This window comes from Sarcophilus harrisii, chromosome 3 (assembly GCF_902635505.1).
Source record: "Sarcophilus harrisii chromosome 3, mSarHar1.11, whole genome shotgun sequence".
Lineage (NCBI taxonomy): Eukaryota > Metazoa > Chordata > Mammalia > Dasyuromorphia > Dasyuridae > Sarcophilus > Sarcophilus harrisii.
This window is the reverse complement of record NC_045428.1, coordinates 608,505,021-608,526,742: the sequence shown is the minus strand read 5'-3', so window position 1 is coordinate 608,526,742 and position 21,722 is coordinate 608,505,021. Positions and strand designations below refer to the sequence as shown.

The 21,722-nt window shown below is 37.2% G+C and overlaps 1 pseudogene; it reads right to left on the bottom strand.

Annotated features, from left to right (window-relative positions):
* Positions 1-12,542: 12,542 nt before the first annotated feature.
* On the bottom strand, positions 12,543-13,635 carry LOC116422739 (annotated as a pseudogene).
* Between the last annotated feature and the right edge of the window lie 8,087 nt (positions 13,636-21,722).

The window sequence follows — 21,722 nt, the reverse complement described above, 5'->3', positions numbered from 1 at the left end:
GAATTAGGAGAGACTGGAAATGTGAAATATCTGGTAACACTAGGGCTTTCGCAGATGAAGTGATTGCCCAGGGTTAAGTAATAAAACAATATTTTACACTCTGGTATTATTTCTTCCCATTTACCTTCATCTGTCTCCCTATACTTAAAGAATTGTTTTATCTGTGCCTTCTTTTCACACTGCCTGTTTGAATTCCTGTTCTGTTGTGGGTTTTTTTAATTGAAGCTTTTTTTTTTTCAAAACATATGCAAGGATAATTTTTCACTATTGACCCTTGCAAAAGCCTGTGTTCTAATTTACCCCTGCCTTTCCCCCACTACCTCTCCTAGATGGCAAGTAATCCAATAAATGTTAAACATGGTAAAATATATATAAATCCAGTATAGGCATATGTATTTATACAATTATCTTGCTGCACAAGAATAATCAGATCAAAAAGGAAAAAAAAATTAGAAAGAAAATAAAATTCGAACAACAAGAAAGGAAGTGAAAATACTATGTTGTGATCCACACTCAGTTCCTACAGTCCTCTCTCTGGGTGTAGATTGTTCACATCATTATAAGATTATTGGAACTGGATTGAATCGTTTCATTATTGAGAAGAGCTACTTCCATTAGAATTGATCATCATATAATCTTGTTGCTGGGTACAATGAAATTCTGGTTCTGCTCATTTCACTTAGCATCAGTTCGTGTAAGTCTCCCCAGGCCTCTCTAAAATGATCCTGCTGTTAGTTTCTTATAGAACAATAATATTCCAAACATCCATATATCATAACGTATTCAGCCATTTTCCAACTGACGGGCATCCATTCAGTTTCTTGCCACTACAAAAAGAGCTGCCACAAATGTTTTTGTACATATGGATCCCTTTCCCTCCTTTTTAAGATCTCTTTGGCATATAAGCCCAGTAGAAACACTGATGAATCAAAGGGTATGCACAGTTTTATAACTTATTGAGCATAGTTCCAAATTGCTCTCCAGAAGAGCTGGATCCATTCACAATTTCACCAACAATGTATTAGTGTCTCAGCTTTCCCACATCCCCTCCAATTCATCATTATCTTTTCCTGTCAGCCAATCTGAGAGGTGGTGTAGTAATACCTCAGAGTTGTTTTAATTTGCATCTATCTGATCAATAGTAATTTAGAGCACCTTTTCATATGACTAGAAATGTTTTTAATTTCTTCATCTGAAAATTGTTCATATCCTTTGACCATTTATCAACTGGAGAATGTCTTGAATTCTTATAAATTTGAGTCAATTACTTCATATTTTAGAAATGCAGCTTTTATCAGAACTCTTAAATGTAAAGATGTTTTCCCAATTTATTGCTTCCCTTCTGATCTTATCTGCACTAGTTTTGATCTATAACTTTCTTTCTCAGCTTTTGTCCTACTCAGTACCATATCTGTGTCATAAGAGAATTTGGTAGGACTCCTTCTTGCCCTATTTTTAAAAATAGTTTATATAGTATCGTAATTGGGGTTTTTTTTATGTTTAGTAGAATTCACATGTAAATCCATCTGGCCTTGGAGATTTTTTCTTAGGGAGTTGATTAATAGATTATTCTATTTCTTTTTCTATTTAAATAACATTTCCTTTTCTATTAATTTGAGCAATCTATATTTTTGTAGATGTTCCTCCATTTTACTTAGGTTATCAAATTTATTGACATATAATTGGGCAAAATAACTCCTAATTATTGCTCTAATTTCCTCTTCATTTTTGGAAAGTTCTCCCTTTTCATTTTTGAGGTTAACTATTTGATTTTCTTCTTTCCTTTTTCTAGTCAAATTAACTAAAGGTTTATGTACTTTTTTGTTGTTTGTTTTTCCCCACAAAACCAACTCCTCCTTTTTATTAATTCAATAGTTTTCTTACTTTTAATTTTATTAATCTCCCCTTTTATTTTCAAATTTCAAAATTGGTATTTAATTGAGCGTTTTTAATTCTTTTTCTAGCTTTTAAGTTATAAGCCCAATTCATTGATCTTCTCTTTTTATTTTATGCAAGCAAGCATCTAGAGATATAAAATTTCCCCTCATTATCCTTTGGCTGCATCCCACAAATTTTGGTAATTTGTTTCATCATTGTCATTCTCTTGAATGAAGTTATTGATTGTGTCTCTGATTTATTGTTTTACCCATTCATTCTTTAGGATTAGATTATTTAATTTCCAATTAATTTTTGGTCTATTTTCCCTGGCCTTTTTATTGCATGTGATTTTTATTGCATCATGATCTGAAAAATGCATTTTCTATTTCTGCCTTTCTATATTTGATTTTGAGGTTTTTATGCCTAGCACATGGTCAATTTTTGTGTAGCTTCCATGAAGCACCGTGAAAAATGTAAACTCCTGTCTTCAATTTTCTCCAAAGATCTATCATACCTAACTTTTCTAAAGTTCTATTTATCTCCTTAATTTTTTCTTATTTATTTTGTGATTTAATTTATCTTGTTCTGAGAGAGCAAGGTTGAGATCCCCCTCTAGTATTGTTTTGCTGTCTATTTCTTCTTGCAGCTCTCTTAAGTTCTCCTCTAAGAATTTGTATGCTATACCACTTGGTGCATATATGTTTAGTTTTGATATTGCTTCATTTTCTATGGTAACCTTTAGCAAGATACAGTTTCCTTTCTTATCTCTTGCAATTAGCTCTATTTTAAAATTATGTTTGATCTGAGATCTGAGAGCAGCTATCCCTGCTTTTTTCTTTACTTCACTTGAAGCATAATAGATTCTGCTCCAGCCTTTTATCTTTCCTCTGTATGTAGCACTCCTGCCATGTTATTTACTCCAAGTTATATATATATTTTTTTTCTTTCCCCTTTTCCTCCTCCCCAGTATTTTGCTTCTGACCACTACTTTCACTACTCAGCCTATGAGATGACCTATTTTTTTTTTAAAATTAAGGAATCTATTGGCAATCTCTTTTGTAAACCTTTCTCATAACCTAACAAAAATAAATGTTGAAAACTACTTTTACATGTAATTGGAAAAAAATCAAAATATTATTAACTGGGGGGAGGAATGGGCTCTGAAGCCTTAAGGAAGATACAGGGAAGGAAGATGTTGGCTATAGATTTGGAAATCATTTCCATAGAAGCAATACTGGAAGCCATGGGAGTGACTTGGCAATAATGAAGAAAGAGTGAACTAAGGGCTGGGGACAGAGTTTGAAATACATTCAAGAAAGCAGCATCATGGAATCACATATTTAGAGTGATAAGGAACCTGGTAGATCACTTGGATCAGCTATCCCACTTGACAAAAAAAAAAGCAAACTGGAGCCCCAAAAGATTACTTAATCTTGACTTGTCGCTTGACTTGCCTGAAGTCAGTGACAAAGACACATTTGAAGGCCATTCTTTCCACTGGAGTCCACTGTGAAACCAAGGGAAAGGAGTAACAAAAAAGATGAGGAGAAAGAGAAAGAAGAAAAAAGGAGAGGAGAAAAAAGGAGGGAAAAAGGAGAGGGGAAGGAAGAAGAAAGAAGAGAAAGAAATGAAAAGAGAGGACAGGAAAATGAATCGAGAGCCCTGAAATGATCTGATGGAATTGAGACAAAAGTATAAGTACAGCCATTAGAATTGACAAGGAGGGACACATAATTTAAGATGAGAATAATGAGAGTATGGTGTAGATCTGGAGGTTTATTATGCCCTCCAGCTGCATTGTCAGTCCCATTCCCCTCTTCCTCTTTCTCCTCACAATTCCTTGTCTGGCTGTGCTTATTGACATGCTATTCAAGATCCCACTCTCCATACCTTTCAGCTGTTTTGTTAGTACCCTTCCTCTCCTGCTCTTTCTTCTTTTTTCCTTATTCTAAAACTTATGTAATTCCTTAAAGACAATTGTATTATATTGTATATATAAAATGTTTCTTCAGGAATTGAATCAAGACCATTATTTTCATAAAATTCAAATAATTGCTCTCTTACTATTTTCCACTAATCTGGCTCTAATCCTTCTTTCTTAGAGAACAAAGGAGACCTGTATTCTAATGTATCTAAAAGTCCAACAACCTGATCCCGAGTTACCAACAAACCTTGCTTCTTTATTAACCTAACTATGAATTGTACATATTTCTCTTGGGGTGGAGGAGGCTCTTTTCTTAGTATTTACCCCATTTCAGCTGAAAAATGAAAGTGATTAGTTTAGCCCTTACCAAAGTTTCTGCTTGTCTATTTTAATACTCACCCTATTTTCTAGTCGCTGAGACTTCTCCACTGAGCTTACGATCATGTCAGTTGAACTGCTGAGTGTTGGGTACCAAATATAATGTCTAGGCTAGCTCTCTGGAGGACCTCAGGATCAGCCAGAATCCTTTGGTCTTTAAATGGAGAAGTGAAAGAGGCAGGAGAGCTGCCACGTGGTTGGTCAAAGATGGAGCCTAGACTCTGGAGTCTGGAGCCTGAAGTCTTCTCTTTCTGAGAACGCTGCAGCCAAGAGAGCTCTGTGTCCCTCCCTCAGTCCTTAAATCCTTCCTTACAATTATCTTACTATACCACATTAAACATGTGCAACCATAAGCACCATGCTGTGATTCAAGTATACCTTTTCAGAGTTCTAGCCCACTACAGATGTAGGATAATGGTAAATCCATAGTTAGAAGTAAAGGCAGCTAAAGAGTGTTCAGAGAAGTAAAACTGAGGGAATGCAATGTCACAGAAATCCAGAGGAGGGAGTATCTAAGATGAAAAGTGTTATGGGCCAGAACTCTGAAATAAGGATTCTTATAAGGTGTTAGGTCAGTGGAATTGATAGAGACAATAGTTATCTAATTTACCATGGTGCTTAATAGTTCTCTAGTTCAGTACATGTCCTTAGTATTTAATATAGTTCTAAAAGATTCACACTTATGATAATGTAATTCTAAAAGAGGATATAAGCTGGGGGCCTCAGCCAGAGTCAGAGCCAGAGAAGACAAAGGACTGGAGGTGGGAGCTCAAGCTCTCTGAGCCAAGGAGAGAGATTCAGTCTATCTTCGGTCAGGCTTCTGGTGGCTCTCCTGGGGGACCGAGAGGCTCAGAGCCAGAGCCAGAGACAGACTCAGAAGGGCTTGGAGAGAGACTCAGAAGAGCCAGATACAAACTGGGAAGAGACTGAGAGATAGATTCATTCATTCCATCTCACACCATCATGGTGGCAGGCTCTCTTCCTTCGATTCTCCACTGAAACCAAGACTCTGGAAGGTCTTTAAGAAAGCTAGCTGGGCTGGGAGATGACTAAAAACCATTACATTGAATTCCCAATCCCTATATTTATGCCCACCTGCATTTTTGATTTCCTTCACAAGTTAATTGTACAATATTCCAGAGTCTGATTCTTTTTGTACAGCAAAATAACGTTTTGGTCATGTATACTTATTGTGTATCTAATTTATATTTTAATATATTTAACATCTACTGGTCATCCTGCCATCTAGGGAGGGGTGGGGAGTAAGAGGTGAAAAATTGGAACAGGAGGTTTGGCAATTGTTAATGCTGTAAAGTTACCCATGTATATATCCTGTAAATAAAAGGCTATTAAAAAAAAAAAAAAAAGAAAAAAAAGAAAGCTAGCTGGGACCCAGGCAAGGAGGCTATTCTTGTGGTGATTAATCTGCTGAAAAGAAGGCTGCCCCAAGACCTCCAGAAAATGAACTAAGAACATTACAGAGAAGGTGGTCAAAAAATGTCAAATGCTACAAAAATAATCTAGAAATATGCAGACTCAGGAAACACCATCATTGTGTATAATTCTCAAGTGTTCTGCCAATCTCTGACAAACATTTTATTTTATTATTTTTATTCATGCCTCTCTCTTTTTTTCCCCAGCTTCATTCTTTAGCTCTTTTTCAGAGAATCTACCATTAAAGCTTGTGCCTGTTTTTGTCTGAATTTTCTAGTTGCTTTTTAGACATGCTCATTTCTTTCTAGAGATCTCTAACTTCTGTCCTTAATTTTTTGTTTTCACTTCATTTGTTGATTGCTCTTCTGAAGTACTCTAAGGTGCCCTGTTTGTACTTTGGAAGTTCTTAATTTATTGGAATAGCTTTCTCTTCCTCTTTCATCAAGTTATTTTTATTCAGGTTCCTTTGTTTTGCATATTCTTTCACTGAGATCACTCTTCCTCCAATGTTTGTTCATTCCTTCTGTCTTAATGAAGCTGCCGATTTATTCATGTTATTCTTGCTACTTTGCATTGGACAGCATACCTTGAGGCCTATTCTCTTCTCTCAGATCATTAGAATTGAATAAGTTTTGTTTCTCTGAGTTGGTGAAGTTGACCAGATGGTTCACAGATAGGGGAAAAGTCCAGTGAATCTTTGGAGTAATTCTTTCTTTAATTTTCCTATTTTGACTTTTCTATCCTGTCTGCAACTGATTTTCCTTGGTTAGGAAAGGGTCTGGAGAGGATTGCATTGTTCCAAGGAGGTTGCCACATCCAGGAGAGGTGGCTTAGGTACTTTCTCCATTTCTGTCATTGGCTTTCTTCAACACTGTGCCCAACACTGCTGGGTAAGGAGCTCAGAAAAACCTTGGCACCTGGGGCATTTCTCAAGCATCTTACTCTCATTCCTTCTCTTTATTACCTATTTCCTCCTGGACTCTGTTATTAGTCCTGCATTTTTGTTTTCCTCCTTCTTCCTTTTCTTTGTCACCAGTCTCTGGAATCCTTCACTTAGTTGTGGGTTTAATCTTATAAGACAACCCAGGGGTTAACTGCAAAAGTCAGACAATGGTAAAATAGCTGCCCATCATGCCCATAAATTGCTTCTTTTGGGGGAAGGATTGATTTCAATGATTGTGATGTATTGTTCATATTTTAAGTATCTAGTTAATTTGATTATGGATCTTTTCTGTTTTAAGTATTCTTTTTATGGTGGAGGAAATAAACATCTTAGACATGATGCCTACTTTGGATATCTTAGTACTTTTCTCAAAAGGAATATATTATCCATTCCTTCTGGGGAGATTCTAGACAGGAGCCACATCTAAACTTTATGTTAAGATATATTCACTGGAGTTCTGGTCTGGTTTGCAGGTGCAATAAGTAAGAGCATGGGAGAAGAAGCCTGAATTTCCCTTCTTTGGAATTAGGTTGCCTCCAAAATGAGGGAGAAAAAGCTTGAATTTTTCTTCTTTGGGATTAGGTTGTCTCCAAAATGAATCCAAGTCATGTTGATCTTAGAAATGAAACCCTCATATGAGAGAGCTTCCCTTTGGCTCAAAAGGGACATGCTAAAATATTCATAGCAACCCTTTCTGTGGTAGCAAATGACCACAAACAATGTGAATATCTATTTAGACATGAATTCCATGAGATATTATGTAATAAAAAGCAAACAAAAACAATTATAAATGGAAAGACTTGTATGAATGGATGTAGAACAAAGTAAGTAGGATTAGGACAATACACATTGATTTAAAAAACAGTGTAATAGGATAGGAAATACTCAATACTATGAAATAAAATTCTTTAAAATTCAGCATTTTATTTTTATTTTTTCTCAATAGTATTTCATTTTCCCAATTATTTGTAAAGATAGTTTTCAATATTCATTTTGTAAGATTTTGGAATCCAAATTTTTTCTCCCTCCCTTCCTTACCTCCCTCTTCCCCAAGATAACAAACAATTTGCTATAAATTATACATGTACAATCATTTTAAACATATTAGTTATGTTGTGAAAGAGAAATCAGAATAAAAGGAAAAAGATGAGGGAAAAAGCATATATACATACACACACACACAAAAGGAAACAGTATGCTTCAGTTCCCAATAATCTCCATAGTTCTCTCTCTTGAGGCAGATGGTCTTTTCTCTTCCAAGTCTATTGGAATTTTCTTGGGTCACCATGTTTCTGAGAAGAACTAAATCTATCACAGTTAATCATCATATAACCTTGTTGTTACTGTGTACAATGTTCTCCTGATTCTGCTCACTTCACTCAGCATCAGTTCATTTAAATCTTTTGAGGCTTTTCTGAAATCAACCTGCTCATCATTTCTTGTAGAACAGTAGCATTCCATTATATTTATACATCATAACTTATTCAGCCATTTCCCAACTGATGGGTATTCACTCATTTTCCAATTTTTTGCCAGCACGAAAAGAGCTGCTACAAACATTTTGCACATGTCAGTCCTTTTCCCTCTTTTACCATCACTTTGGAATACAGGTCTAATAGAAACACTGCTAGAAAAAGGGTATGCATTGCTCTTATAGCTTTTTATAGCCTTCTGGATACAGTTCCAAATTGCTCTTCAGAAGGACTGGATCAGTTCACAACTCCACCAACAATGCATTAATACCTCAGTTTTCCTGCATACCCTCCAACATTTATCATTATCTTTTTATGTTATCTTAGCCAATATAATAGATATGAAGTAGTACCCAATTTTTAAAAAATCTAGTTGGTATTGGTGCCTTTAGTTTTTGCATCACATTCATTTCATTTTATAATTAGTTTATTTTTATAAGCATTTATTATCTCTCTCACTGGTCTGCTAAATTAAAAAAAAAGATGTTTATGTTGGCCTTATCCAGAAATATACACCTTTTTGGTCTGTGTGCTTTTAAAAGAGAATGCAGGTATCTTTTGATGTGGCAGTGTTACTACTGGGCTTATATCCCAAAGAGATCTTAAAGAAGGGAAAGGGTCCTGTGTGTGCAAGAATGTTTGTGGCAGCCCTTTTTGTAGTGGCCAGAAACTGGAAACTGAGTGGATGCCCATCAGTTGGGGAATGGCTGAATAAGTCGTGGATATGAATGTTATGGAATATTATTGTTCTATAAGAAATGATCAGCAGGATGATACAGAAAGGCTGGTAGAGACTTACATGAACGGATGCTGAGTGAAATGAGCAGAACCAGGAGATCATTATACATGGCAACAACAATATGGTATGAGGATGTATTCTGATGGAAGTGACTTTACAGTTCTCATCTATTCTTCCTATTCCTATCCTCTGCAACAAAACAGAAGATTCCATCTTCTTGGTGGTGTCCCTTCAAATAACAGAATACTTGTTCTGTCCCAGAGCTGTTCTTCCCCAGTCTAAACATCTCTAATTCCTTCATCTGGTCCTGACATGGACTCAAGGCCTTTGTCCTCTAGACATATTTCTGCTAATTACTCTTCCTTTCTCGTCTACTTTTCCAAAATGAGGTGACCCACTATACTTCAGAGATAGTTGATCAGAAAGGAGATTTATGGGAACTAGTTCAGGATATACTTTTCTTAAGAACTAATTAAATCATTTCTTTGTTTTCCATGTTAGATGGAGGCCCTTTGTTGCATTTGAAACATATCAAACTCTCCAGGACTTTTTTATTCCCAGACAAACTATTACTTACCTATATCTTCTCCATAGATGATAGCTTAATGGGGTGGAATCCAGGCTATTTGGATGATCAAATTCAAACGACAAAAATTAATGGGGTAGATGAAAATTCAAGGAGGGTCTCAGATAAGATACTCTATGATTGCAGTATTCAACTTTGTTAACTGGGAAGAAACAAATTTTTAGAGCATCTATGCTTTTATAACCCCCATTTTACAGATGAGAAAATTAAAGTGGACAGAAATTAAATGATTTTCCCAGAGTAATACAGATAGTAAATGTTGAGGGAGGTTTGAACTTAGATCTTTTGGCTCCCTTAAATATTATTATTCCATGGTTAATAATTTCTTGGTGAACAAAATGGTAAACTACTCCAGTATCTTTGCCAAGAAAAGCCCAAATGGGATCATGAAGAGTCAGACATGACTGAAAAAAACTGACAAGTAATTTCTAGGAGTACTCCTGATTATTTAGCAAGAAAGGAGGATCCCTAAGCTAAACATCCAAGGGTTGACTTTTCTTCCTACCAGATGTCAGATCCACAACGAATACACTAGTAGATAGCAAGTAAATCCATTTATCTAAGTTGATATCAAAGCAGAAATCAGGGGAAGTATACTTAGGAGAACATATACCAGGTATTACAGAGTGAATGAGCTCTCACACTGGGAGAGTTAATGAAGAGAGAATTCCCCAAAATGTCTAGAACACTAACCTGGGGATAGGTGTATTACATAGAGAGTGCTAGTTCTTCTGACATTAGTGTCTTCCTGTGTTATGGGACTCACCTGCTAGTGGCTGCTGGGGATCTAATTCGGACTAGCAGAATAGATTGCGTCATGTGAGAGGATGGTAATGATACAAGGAGACAGAAAGGCAGTTGTATTCTTTGACTTCTTTTTTTTTAATTTTTAAAGCGCATTTTTCAAAACATATGCATGGATAATTTGAGAACAATGATCCTATTCTCTGACTTCTAACCTCTTACTTCTGATTTATTTCATGCCCTATACCAAGTATATATTTTTTAAGCACAGCATGGTTTTGTTGTTTAAAGAAAAGCATATATTTCCCCCTTTTAAATGTTAAAATATATGTTAAATCCAATATATGTATACATATTCATACAGTTATCTTGCTGTACAAGAAAAATTGGATCAAGAAGAAAAAAAAACCTGAGAAAGAAAATAAAATGCAAGCAAACAACAACAGAAAGAGGGAAAATGCTATGTTGTGGTCCACACTCAGCTCCCACGATCCGTCTTTGGTGTAGATCTTCTTCACTCACCGAACAATCAGAATTGGTTTGAATCATCTTATTGTAGAAGAGAGCCGCGTCCATCAGATTTGATCATCATATAGTCTTATTGTTGCCATGTATAATGATCTCGTGATTCTGCTCATTTCACTCAGCATCCGTTCATGTAGGTCTCTCCAAGCCTCTCTGAAATCATCCTGTTGACCATTAATATTCCATAATATTCATACACCAAAGTTTGACATTCAGCCATTCTCCAGCTGATGAGCATTCACTCAGTTTCCAGTTTCTGTCACTACAAAAAGGGCTGCCACAAGCATTTTTGCACAAGCACCATCTGCTTCAGTAAATTTGTTTTATGACCTCCAGAGAGATATCTCTGACTCTTTGGGTTAGTTAGTTAGTTAGCCTGTTAGCTCTCCTCAAAGAGGAAGATAAAGATTGTAATAACAAACGTTCCTTTAGTTTTTCTAGTGTGCTGTGATTCACAGCTGTGGGGCTTTGGAGAACCGACCTGCCCTTAAGATACAGTCCCTTTTAACCTTTTACTGGTTTTCTGGTTCCACCCTTAAATGTGGTTCTCAGCATTCCCGAAGCCTTTTTCTCTCTTTAGCGACTTGAAGAGAAGTAAGAATGGCAGACAAAGTATATATAAAGTGTTTACTGCAATATCTGGCATATAGTAGGTGCTTTATATATGATTATTTCCTTTGTTAGGAAGCCTAAATCCAGAAGGACCCGAGTTCAAATTTGACCTTAGTTATTTATTATCTGTATAATCTTGGGCAAGTTATTTAACTCCTGTCTAGTTTTCTTAATTGTAAAATGGGAAGAATAATAGCAGTTGCCTCACAGGATTATTGTGAGTTTCAAATGAGATATTTGTAAATTGCTTAGTATGATACCAGGCACACAGAGGATGTTTAATAAATTCTTGTTCCTTTCCATTTCCTGCTCTTCAAAGCTAGAAGCCAAAGTAACCTTGATTTCTCCTCTCCTGTTCTCACCATCTTTGCCTCTTATACAAGTGCAGGTTACTGAATAATTAATCTCTAACAATGAAGATGAGGCCCATGTAATTGCACTTGAGCCAAGAATTACCAGAATATAAGGCGTGGGAGATATAGTTTTCTTCAATTGGTGCCATATGTAAAAGAGATTAGATGGCATCTGGGTGTCTCCTAAGGGATGAATGAACCTAAATGAATGACAGTTTAGCTTGATGGACCCTTTAAAGTTGCACAAAGCCATGTGTCATGTGAGAGGATGATAATGGTACAAGGAGACAGAAAGGCAATTGTATTCTTTGACTTCTTTTTAATTTTTAAAGCTTGTTATTTTCAAAACACATGCACGAATGATTTGAGAATTATCCTGGTGTCAAAGGTAAGGAAAAACTTAAAAATCAGTGGTAAGGGCTGCCCCTGGAGAGACAGGAAGATCCTTAAATGAAGGTGCTGAAAGAGGGAAGGCTACAAGTTATGGGTGTTGCAAATGGTATTTTTGTTTTGCTATGCATTAGATTAGATAGGTCTTATGGCTTTTTAAAAATTTTAATTTAATTTATTTATTTAGTTATAGCTTTTTATTTACAAGATATCTGCATGGATAATTTTTCAGCATTGACAATTGCAAAACCTTTTGTTCCAACTTTTTCCCTCCTTCCCCACCCCTCCCCAGATGGCAGGTTGACCAATACATGTTAAATATGCTAAAGTATAAGTTAAATACAGTATACGTATACATGTCCAAAGAGTTATTTTGCTGTACAAAAAGAATCAGACTTTGAAATAGTGTACTATTAGCCTGTGAAGGAAATCAAAAATGCAGGCAGAGGCTTTACCAATTTAATAATCTGGTTTTCTCAGGAGGCTAGTGACAGGTGCCTTCCACTTGAATTCAAGCCCTGACTCTATTTTCAACTGTCTTCTTTCTGTGAATTTGGAGCTAGTTCAAATAGCTACATGAGGATTCTGGATCTGTTTTGACACTTCTGGCTTAAGATCATTTAGTGAATTTTTCTGTTTGACCAAAGCCTGGAAAGAGATTAGGGACTGGGTATTACTGTAGTCAGGTTCATTATGAGGACTTTTCCTCCCATGGACAGCCCTATAGTACTTCAGGATTTGTGAGTCACTGCTGATCAGCACAAAGGGACTAACCATTGGGAAACAGGAAGCTAAGAAAGCAGAGCTATGCAGCAGCCAAGGTCTAGGTGTCCTTAAGTGCATACGTGCTGCCAAGATTGAATTGAGCAAGTAAAAAGTAACAAAGGTGCTCACCAGCAGGAGGATCATCTGAGTGGCTCTGGTCTCTGGGGAGGCTCTAGGGAGAAATCTGTCAGAGTGAAACTGCTGGACTCTCTTGTGGTGCTCATACAAGAGATAAACCTTGTAGCCACTGGTAAAGCTGATGAAGGTCATACACACAGCATCAGGCAGGGAGAACACAATTGCATGGGTGGGACACTAATAGGAGTCACAGTAACAGAACATAACCAGAATTCTTTTGTCTCTGAGGTGTTTCTGGTGCTCCTTGGTCCTTTAAGTTTCTCAAGTAAAATAATATTTTGCAGCACGGAGAAAATCCAGCAAAAGAGAATAGAAGGATTATGTATTTTAGGATTCTGATTTTAAACTTTATGAACCTGGAGTTCTGGGGACTGATGATGATGGCCTGCAAACCACTCAGGAGGCAAGTTATGCTAAGGGAAAGCCCCCGACCTACTCTATGAAGGTAGAATATAATTTTACAGCCAATATCATCCAGAAAAATTTTCACACCCAAAGTTACCAATCCCTGAAGGAAGCCCTTGGAGAAGTACCAAGGAGTTGGCCAAAGTCAGCTGGGAGAGAATGAGATCTATGGGCCTCAGCCTCTGACCAGTGAAGAACAAGAAGCTGAAGAGATAAAGTAGGAAGAGGTTTCCCTGAATCCCGATTCCTGTCTGGGCCAAGAAGACAATGCTCAGGAAAATATCCATAGGAATCATGTTCTTGATGTGGTGAGCAGAAGAATTTCAGTCTGAGCCTGAGGGACCTGGAGAGAAACACAAGGACTTTATGCCATCTTATTCTCACCTGAGAAGAACCCAAGACATGACTCCTTCCATGCTTTAGACAAAGTCAGGGATTTCTCTGCAATGACTCTGCTTGTGTGACTTAAGGATGCCTTCTGTCATTTACACATTATTGGATCATAATATTTATTTTTTTAGCTAAAATGAATAGGCTCAGCTTTCATGATCTGATTTGTACAACAAACCAAGAGAAAGTGGTTAATGTTTTGTTTCTGGCTTAGTTTTCTGCTCTTCCTGATCTCACTTAAGGAAACTTACCTTGGAAATTGGTAGCCGTTCTGGCTCAAACTCCCTCCCTCAGAACTGGTCCCCCTGCCAATTTATTTTGAACTTACAGTCCATAAATTACCTTCCCATCTTTTCTAGACACACTCCTTTCTTTCTAGGCACAATTGTTTCATGTTTCCCTCCTAAATTCATGTGATATCATTTTAGATTCCAGGTCTAAGACTTTATATTTAATTTTATGAGATTCAACCCAATGAATTTAGAAAGAGCTAGACAGGCTCAGATACTAGGCTGAATCAAATAAAGTGAAATTTCCAGTGCAAGTGCAGGTTCCCTTTGGAGGAAAGGACATACTTTTAAAAATGATGATTAAGAATAAGGAGAGGACTAGCTTTTAAGGGTATAGTAAAGAGTATTTATTCCCTCGGGTGCATTAGGAAGATGAAAAATAAGATAAGAAGTCAAGATTATGATCCTACCCCCTTCTGGCTCACATTTCTTCCTTTGTTCTTTGTGTCTACCAGAAGGCAAAGTCTTTGTTTCTGTTCTTTTTTCTGGACAGTGCAAATCCTGTCTCCTAACTTGATAAGAGAAAAGATGTGACTGCTATAGTTACAGGAGAGTTTTCTGAAAAAGATCTGATTTTTTTATGTATTGGCAATTCAATATGAATCATTAGTGTATGTCAGACAAAAAAGCTAATGCAATCTTGGGCTACATTGATTAATAGACTCTAGACTTGTGCCTGTGGGGACAGTGATAATTATGCTCTGGTCTCTGCATTTTTGGAAGGATGGTGAAAATATATAGAAGATGGCAGTGGGAACTCTAGATGGTCTCCCATTCATGCTTTTGTAAAGCATAATTACAAGAAGTAGATGCTTCTGGAGAACACAGGACATAAGTGAGACAAGAAAGCTGTTTTCAAAGGTTTCCTTGTTGTTTCCATTTTTCCTTGACTTCTGATAGAGAAGCTCTGATCAGCCATTGTTATTCTTGGGATGTCTAAATCTTCTGATTTTTGATGTTCTCAATATTTTTTTCTAAACAAGGAAGGGGAAAGGGAAGACTCAGTTCTTGCCCTCCTCTAGTGATTTCCTTTCAAGGATTTGCCTGGAACCACTCCACAATTAGGCTTGCCTGCAACTGGCAAATTGGATTCTGAAATGGGTTGCTGTTTTATTTAATCCCTCAAGAATATGCTGATTTTTCTTTAGCCAATCCCAATATTCTTCCTGCATAGTCTGATCCCAATTTATCCCACAGCTCAAAACATTTCCTCCTTCCAAATAAGTTAAAGATTTTTTGTACCTATTCTATACTTTTGGTTAGTTGCTTAATTAATTCAGTAGAAATGGCTGGGAATTATACCTGTTGGTAACCTTTTACATCTTTGATTGATTGATTCAACTAGGAAGTCTGAACCTCCTGTATTTGACTCCTGTTATTTTTGGCCTTTGTTTTGAAAGAGGACTATGCCATTTTGCAGGTGATACCATGAGATGCAAATGAGTAAGGGTGAATTTTTCAAAGTTTCCAGCCTCCTCCAGAGCCATCTGGGACCAGTGGCAAGATCTAGATCAGGAAGACTGGAGATGGTCCTGGATGGTGATGGTTTGGGATGCACTGGGAGCCCAGGGCCTTTTTGTGAAGTACAGGCTAGCTCTCTGGATGGCCTCAGGATTAGCCAGAGTCAGGATAAATCAAAGTCCTTGGTCTTTAGGGGGAAAAGTGAAAGAGGCAGCCAAGCAGAATCTTGGATTCTCGAGTCCAGAATCACCAGCCTCTCTCCTCATCCTGCTGCACCCTGCACCCTCACACCCTACCCTCAAATCCTTGTCTACAATTATCTTAACACCAAACAGTGAGCAGAGCCATTTACACAAACATATGCTATAGAGTTGTCTCACATCGAATAGGTAATTAGCCTTAAGTGCTCATTGTCTGATTCAAGCACACCTTTTTCAGAGTTTCAGCCCTCTACACCTTTTTAAGTGAAAATCTTTCCCAGGTTTGACTTAGGTGTGATTAGTGTGAGGCAGTTACACAAGCATCTGCAGGACTGTTAAGTGAGAGAGGAAGTACAGTTGTTGTGTTTGGCATTAGAGGACAGAGGCAGGACATTGGATATAAGGTTCAATGGCCCCCTTAGTAATAGAATTCTTCTTGTGGGAAGCTGTCAAAGAAAACAACCCCCCCCCTTGGTGTGCTATCCTGAAGAAGATGTTCTTGTTCATGTATCTTCTGGAGTAAAGAGCTGCCCGACTCTTTGAGATCCCATGATGGCTCTAAGCATGAAATGTTGTAAAGAACCTTGAGTTAGCAGATCCTGTCCCCAACATTTCCTATGCATATGATCTTGGGTGAGCATCTTAACCTATTCAGATCTTAGTTTCCTTATCTATAGAAACTCAGAGAGTTAGTATGGATGACTTCTGACATCTCTTCCTCTTCTAGATCTATGATCTTATGATCTCATGGTGAAATGTTCATGATAAAGGGTGTGTGACACCATACAGAAGATATGGAGATACATCCTTTTACTTTACCCATCATCAACAAGGGTTTATTAAATACTTGGAGATGCAACTGATGCAGAAAGAAAAAAGGTAGAAATGTTCTTGATCTCTGAGATCACTCTTCAACTACCATAAAAAGGAATCCCATGATATGGTCGGTCCCCTATTGCTAGAGTCAGTCAATAAACATTTATTAAGACCTACAATGTGCCAGCTATTGTGAAAAGCACTAGAGTCAGGAGATCTGCTAAGAGAATAGCAGACTAGGAGTGGAATGCCTCATGGGCATCTGAGATAAGAAACTAGAAAAGAATAGTTGGGTGCCATCATGATTTGTATATGGTACAAAGTTTTGAGAGGTTACTGAGATAATATTCTATCTGAGAGTGGAAAGCTACTACAACTACCTATCAATAGCCAAACATCTATTAAGGATGGTGTTGCCAGGCATTGTGTTAGGTGCTAAGGATACAAATATAAAGTCAAGAACTTAACTTTATATGGCAAAGATCATCAAAGAGAGAATTGAAAGACAGTGTCAACAAGGCAGTCATGCCTGAGATGCTCTGAGAACAATGTAGAGCTACTCTCATACAGACAGGCTGCCAGAATAAAGGCCGATGGAAAAAAGACCAGAATAAAGAAACTGAGAATCTCCCAATTTTAGTCATGGCCAAAGGAAAAAAGAATGCCTGTCAAAACATATTTGTCACCCAGCACCACCTCTTACTAGGTCTGTACCCCAAAGAAAAGAAGGAACAAGAGAGAGAAGCTGAGAGAGGGATAGAAGAAGCACACAGACCCTCCCCAAAAAACCTCCACTTGCTTTGCCTTCTCAGACTCCCTTTTCTCATTCAGAATACTGGTAATGCTCTTTTTCTGAGAGGGCCACAGATGCCACACCAGGATCCCTACTGTGGTTGGGTCTTATCATCGGAGCTCTGGGAGCCTGGAGGGAAAGGCTGTAGTGATGGAAGAGACTAAGCAGTAGGTGTGGATATCCTGAGAGCTCTAGTTACAAGCTTGCCTAACCTGGAGACCAGCCCATAGGATCATCTTCTTGCTGGAAGGAGCACTGACATTCAGCAACCTCCTGGGTATCTGAGCAACCTATCAAGGATCACATGCTTACCTCAAGGTGTAAGGGAGGGGCTAAAAAGGTTCCCTAAAATGTCTGCTTACCCAACTCTGGCCTAATTACCATTGCAGATGGGGATCCCACCCTGCGTCAAAATGCTAAAATTGTACAAAAACTTCTGCAAAGTTGATTCTGCTCACCATTGGTACGTGCAATGTGCACACACTGAAAGCAGAATTGGATTAGCTTTAAAAAAAAACCAAAAACAAAAAAAACATCATGATATGTGCAAAGTCAGGAATCCACCCCAAATGATCATAGGGATTATTCCCATCTAACCTGTGATAGACCATTCTGAGATAGTATTGTTCCAATCAGTCATAGTATTGTAACTCCATATTGTAACCCCACTCTAACAGTCATGTCACTTTGATCTTTGAGAACTAAGAGCAACAATAACCAACCCAAAGAGATTAAAAAGCAAAAGGCCCCATTTTATAAAAACAGAATATCTCTTTTGTAGTGGCAAAGAATTGGAAATTGAAGGGATGCCCATCAATTGGGAAGGCTGATTGTTCTAGGGTTAAACAACTTATCAAAATTTTGAGATGCATTTAATTCAGTCATCAAGGAAAGAATAATATCTTTATGATCATACATTAACCAAATAAAAAAAGAAGAGGCCTATGAATATCTATTAAATCTATTAAATTAATATCTATTAAAATTAGAAAACCAACAAATGTAAAATAAGCACAGAAGAGGAGATACAAAAGTTTAGAAGGAAAACAAATTGGAACCCCCCACCCCATAATTTGATAAACAAGACTAACATTTTTAAGACTAGTGACATTGGGGAACACTTAGGTAATCTGATTGAAAAGAAGAGCAGAAAATCAAATCAATACAATAGTAAATTAATAAGCTAAAATCATAAGAAAATCAAAAGAAAAAATCAGAACAAATCTCAGACAATAGTCTAACAAAATACAAAATAGAAAGGATGTAGGGAATACCTTTAAAAATAAAAAAAGGAAGTCCTGGGAAGAATTCATCCTGGGAAGATGGAATTATAGGGGAGGAAGGATATTCAAAAGTGATAAAACAGTTGAGGCTGATGGCAAAGTCTAGAATGCCAGAAACAATTTGTTTAGTAGTTTTCTTATTTGATCTTTCTTATATACTTTCTTTAATTTTCAAGATGCCCTTTTGGTGTTTATTTTGGGTGTATTTATTTGTGGTCTTGCTAATTTTAGAAAATTCACCAATCACATATTTTCCCTTTTCCTATTATCTATTTTCTTATTTCTATTTTCTTAATGCATGTTTTCAGAGATGGCTCTTGTCCTCTGAGAAATGAGTTAGCTGCATCTGGGAAACTCAGGTAAGATGTATGATTGTTATCAATCTCGTATACATAGTTATTGTTTCTATGCTTTCTTCTTTAACCAGTTATTAGGATTGTTAATATTCAGTCAATTTAGTTTTGTGTTTTTCGTATGTGTTAATGTTTCCTAGTTATGCTCACTTTCTACCAGGTCAGATAAGTCTAGGTTTGTCTGAAATCATCCTGCTCATCATTTCTTATAGGACAATAATATTCCATTATCACCATATACTACAGCTTGTTCAGCTGTTCCTCAATTGATGGACATCCCCAATATCCAATTCTTTGCTACCACAAAAGAACTGTTATAAATATTTTTGTACATTTAGATCCTTTCCTTCTTATATATTTTGGGAATACAGACCCACCAATGGTAATAGTGGATCAAAGGGTATGTAGTTTTATAGCCCTTTGGGCATGGTTCCATGGAAATATTCTTGAGTGGGACTATTATCCTATAAATATAGTAATATAGTAACTAAGTAATGTAGTAGATCAGGTACTAGGACACAGGAAGACTGAATTAAAATCTGACTTCAAACATTTTCTAGCTATGTGAACCTAGGAAAGTCACTGCTAACCTCATTTTCCTCAATTATAAAATGGGGATAATAATAGCACTTACCTTTCAGGGCTGTTGTGAGAATAAAGTGAGATAATAACAGTAAAGCACTTGGCACAATTCCCAGCATACAGTGGGTACTTAATAAATGCATGTTTCCTTCCCACTTGGATTCCCTTTTACTCTGCTGTCCAGCCTTTCTCCTCCAGAAAAGTTATCATGTGATAAACCATGCTGTAAGAATCCGAGACAGAAGGAAGAATAGTTTTAACTACCAATCGGTTCCCAGGAGTACAGAGGCAGTTATTTTTAACCTGATAACAATAGAATAGTTGTTTATTATTTTCCTGAGGCACATGGCCAAGTTATAATCAGGACATATCAAAGTGGATTATCGCAACTTATTTCGAATGACTCACTTTGGCACAAATGGCATTGTCAGAAGGAAGCTGAAAAAAGTTATAAAAAATTATGAGGTAAGAAAGTGAAGGCCGAGGAGACACATGTTTTCTTTTAATTACACTAGGAAAGTAAGATATACAGAAGAGAAAAACTGAATTGAAAAATGAACAGCTCAGTAATCAGATACAAAATCCCAAAGATTTGGTATATGGACGAGTCTCTTGTAACTTTTTAGATCCTAGGAGTAAAGGCAAACAATTTCTGCATCCTGAGGGGTGAGAATATAGATGAATATTCTGATCACATACAGGCCACCACCTTTAGCTAATCCTTGAGAAGTTCAAACCTGAAACATCAGTAACATACATTAGAGATTGAAATTTTCCTATAAAAATAAAAGCTGGTGAGCCATTTTGGGGGGATAACACGTCATCTGGGATTTTGAGACTTAGAGTCTATCTTGTGATATTCTGACTCCACTCTCACCCCCCACTGGCTGATTAGAGTCTTCAGGGCCCTCATTAATTCTGAACACACAATTTGAAGTGTATACCCAAGGAACCATAATACCTTCTCTCTTCACTATTGCTCATTGTCTTGGCTGGTTATATAAAACATCCTCCAACAAACCTCATTATGATGGGTTCCTACCCATCATACTGTTTTTTTCCCCTCTGGTCTCCTATCTATATTATAACAAAATCATTCACATGAAAAGCACTTGCTACTAATTGTAGGCAATTGTATGATACAGGATCATAGGGTCATTGACTTAGAACTAAAAGGGAACTTTGTGACTGTTTTATTTTACACATCATGAAACTAAGGCAGAGTAAGCTAGTAAGTACCAGAGATGGGATTTGAACTCTGGTCCTCCTGACTGCAAGTCCAGTTCTGTATGCTGACTTCTACTATGAGAAATTAATTTCCTTTCCTTTCCAATCATTCCCACAGCCCTCCAACGAACAACGATTCAGATCACAGTGTATAAGATCAGCAGTGGTCTATAGTTACACAAGGAAAGAGGCTGTGGTAGAGTTCACACACTTTATTTAATATACCTTTCCATTTTCTCTTAATGTCTCATATGATGTGAAAACCGAGTTTAGATCTGGCTGCAGATGCCTCCTAAAGAGTTGGGCTCAGGTTTCTTTGTAGTAAATGGTGACAGTAGGGACCCAATGTAACAGAGGAGTGTTAGAACTCAGGGCAGATAGTTTGTAAAGTGTTTGTGCCTAGCACATGATAGGCTAAATAAAGAGAAAGTGGACCAAGCTTCTGTAGCTGAATCCTGAAGCTCTTTCCCTCAAATTTATTCATTTATTTATTCCATTTAGTTTTTTGAGTAGGTGAAAGAGGAAATTCTTTGCCTCAGTTGCTACCTGGTCTTAATCATTGAAAGTTGAAGATCAGGATTTCAAAAGGTCAAGATCTCCCATTGCATCCAGAGTCATTCAATTGTCCTGATCTGTATCTGGACAGTGGACCCAGATGGTTCTGGAGGGGAAAGTGAAGCAGGTGATTTTACTCAGCCCTCCCTGACTTAAATCCAACTCACCTGCATGCCTTGGCGTCACCTCCCTGATGTCATGGACCTCTTTGAGAAGGAAGGAGAAATTTCAAGATGTATATGTATATCTAACCAATAAAGCAGTATAAAAGAGGATCAACAGTATAAGAAATGGCAGAAGGATGTAGACTGGGAAAAGAGAAAAGTTATAGACTTCAGAGGACTTTGAACAGGGAGAGGAAAGAGAACTAAGCTGATTTAGAGGTGCAAGAGAAGTACCCATCAGAACGATTATTTCTCAGATGCTGAAGAAAAAAAAAATCCCCTTCCCTGCTTCAGAGGCTTTCCTCCCTGCAGCATACAAACA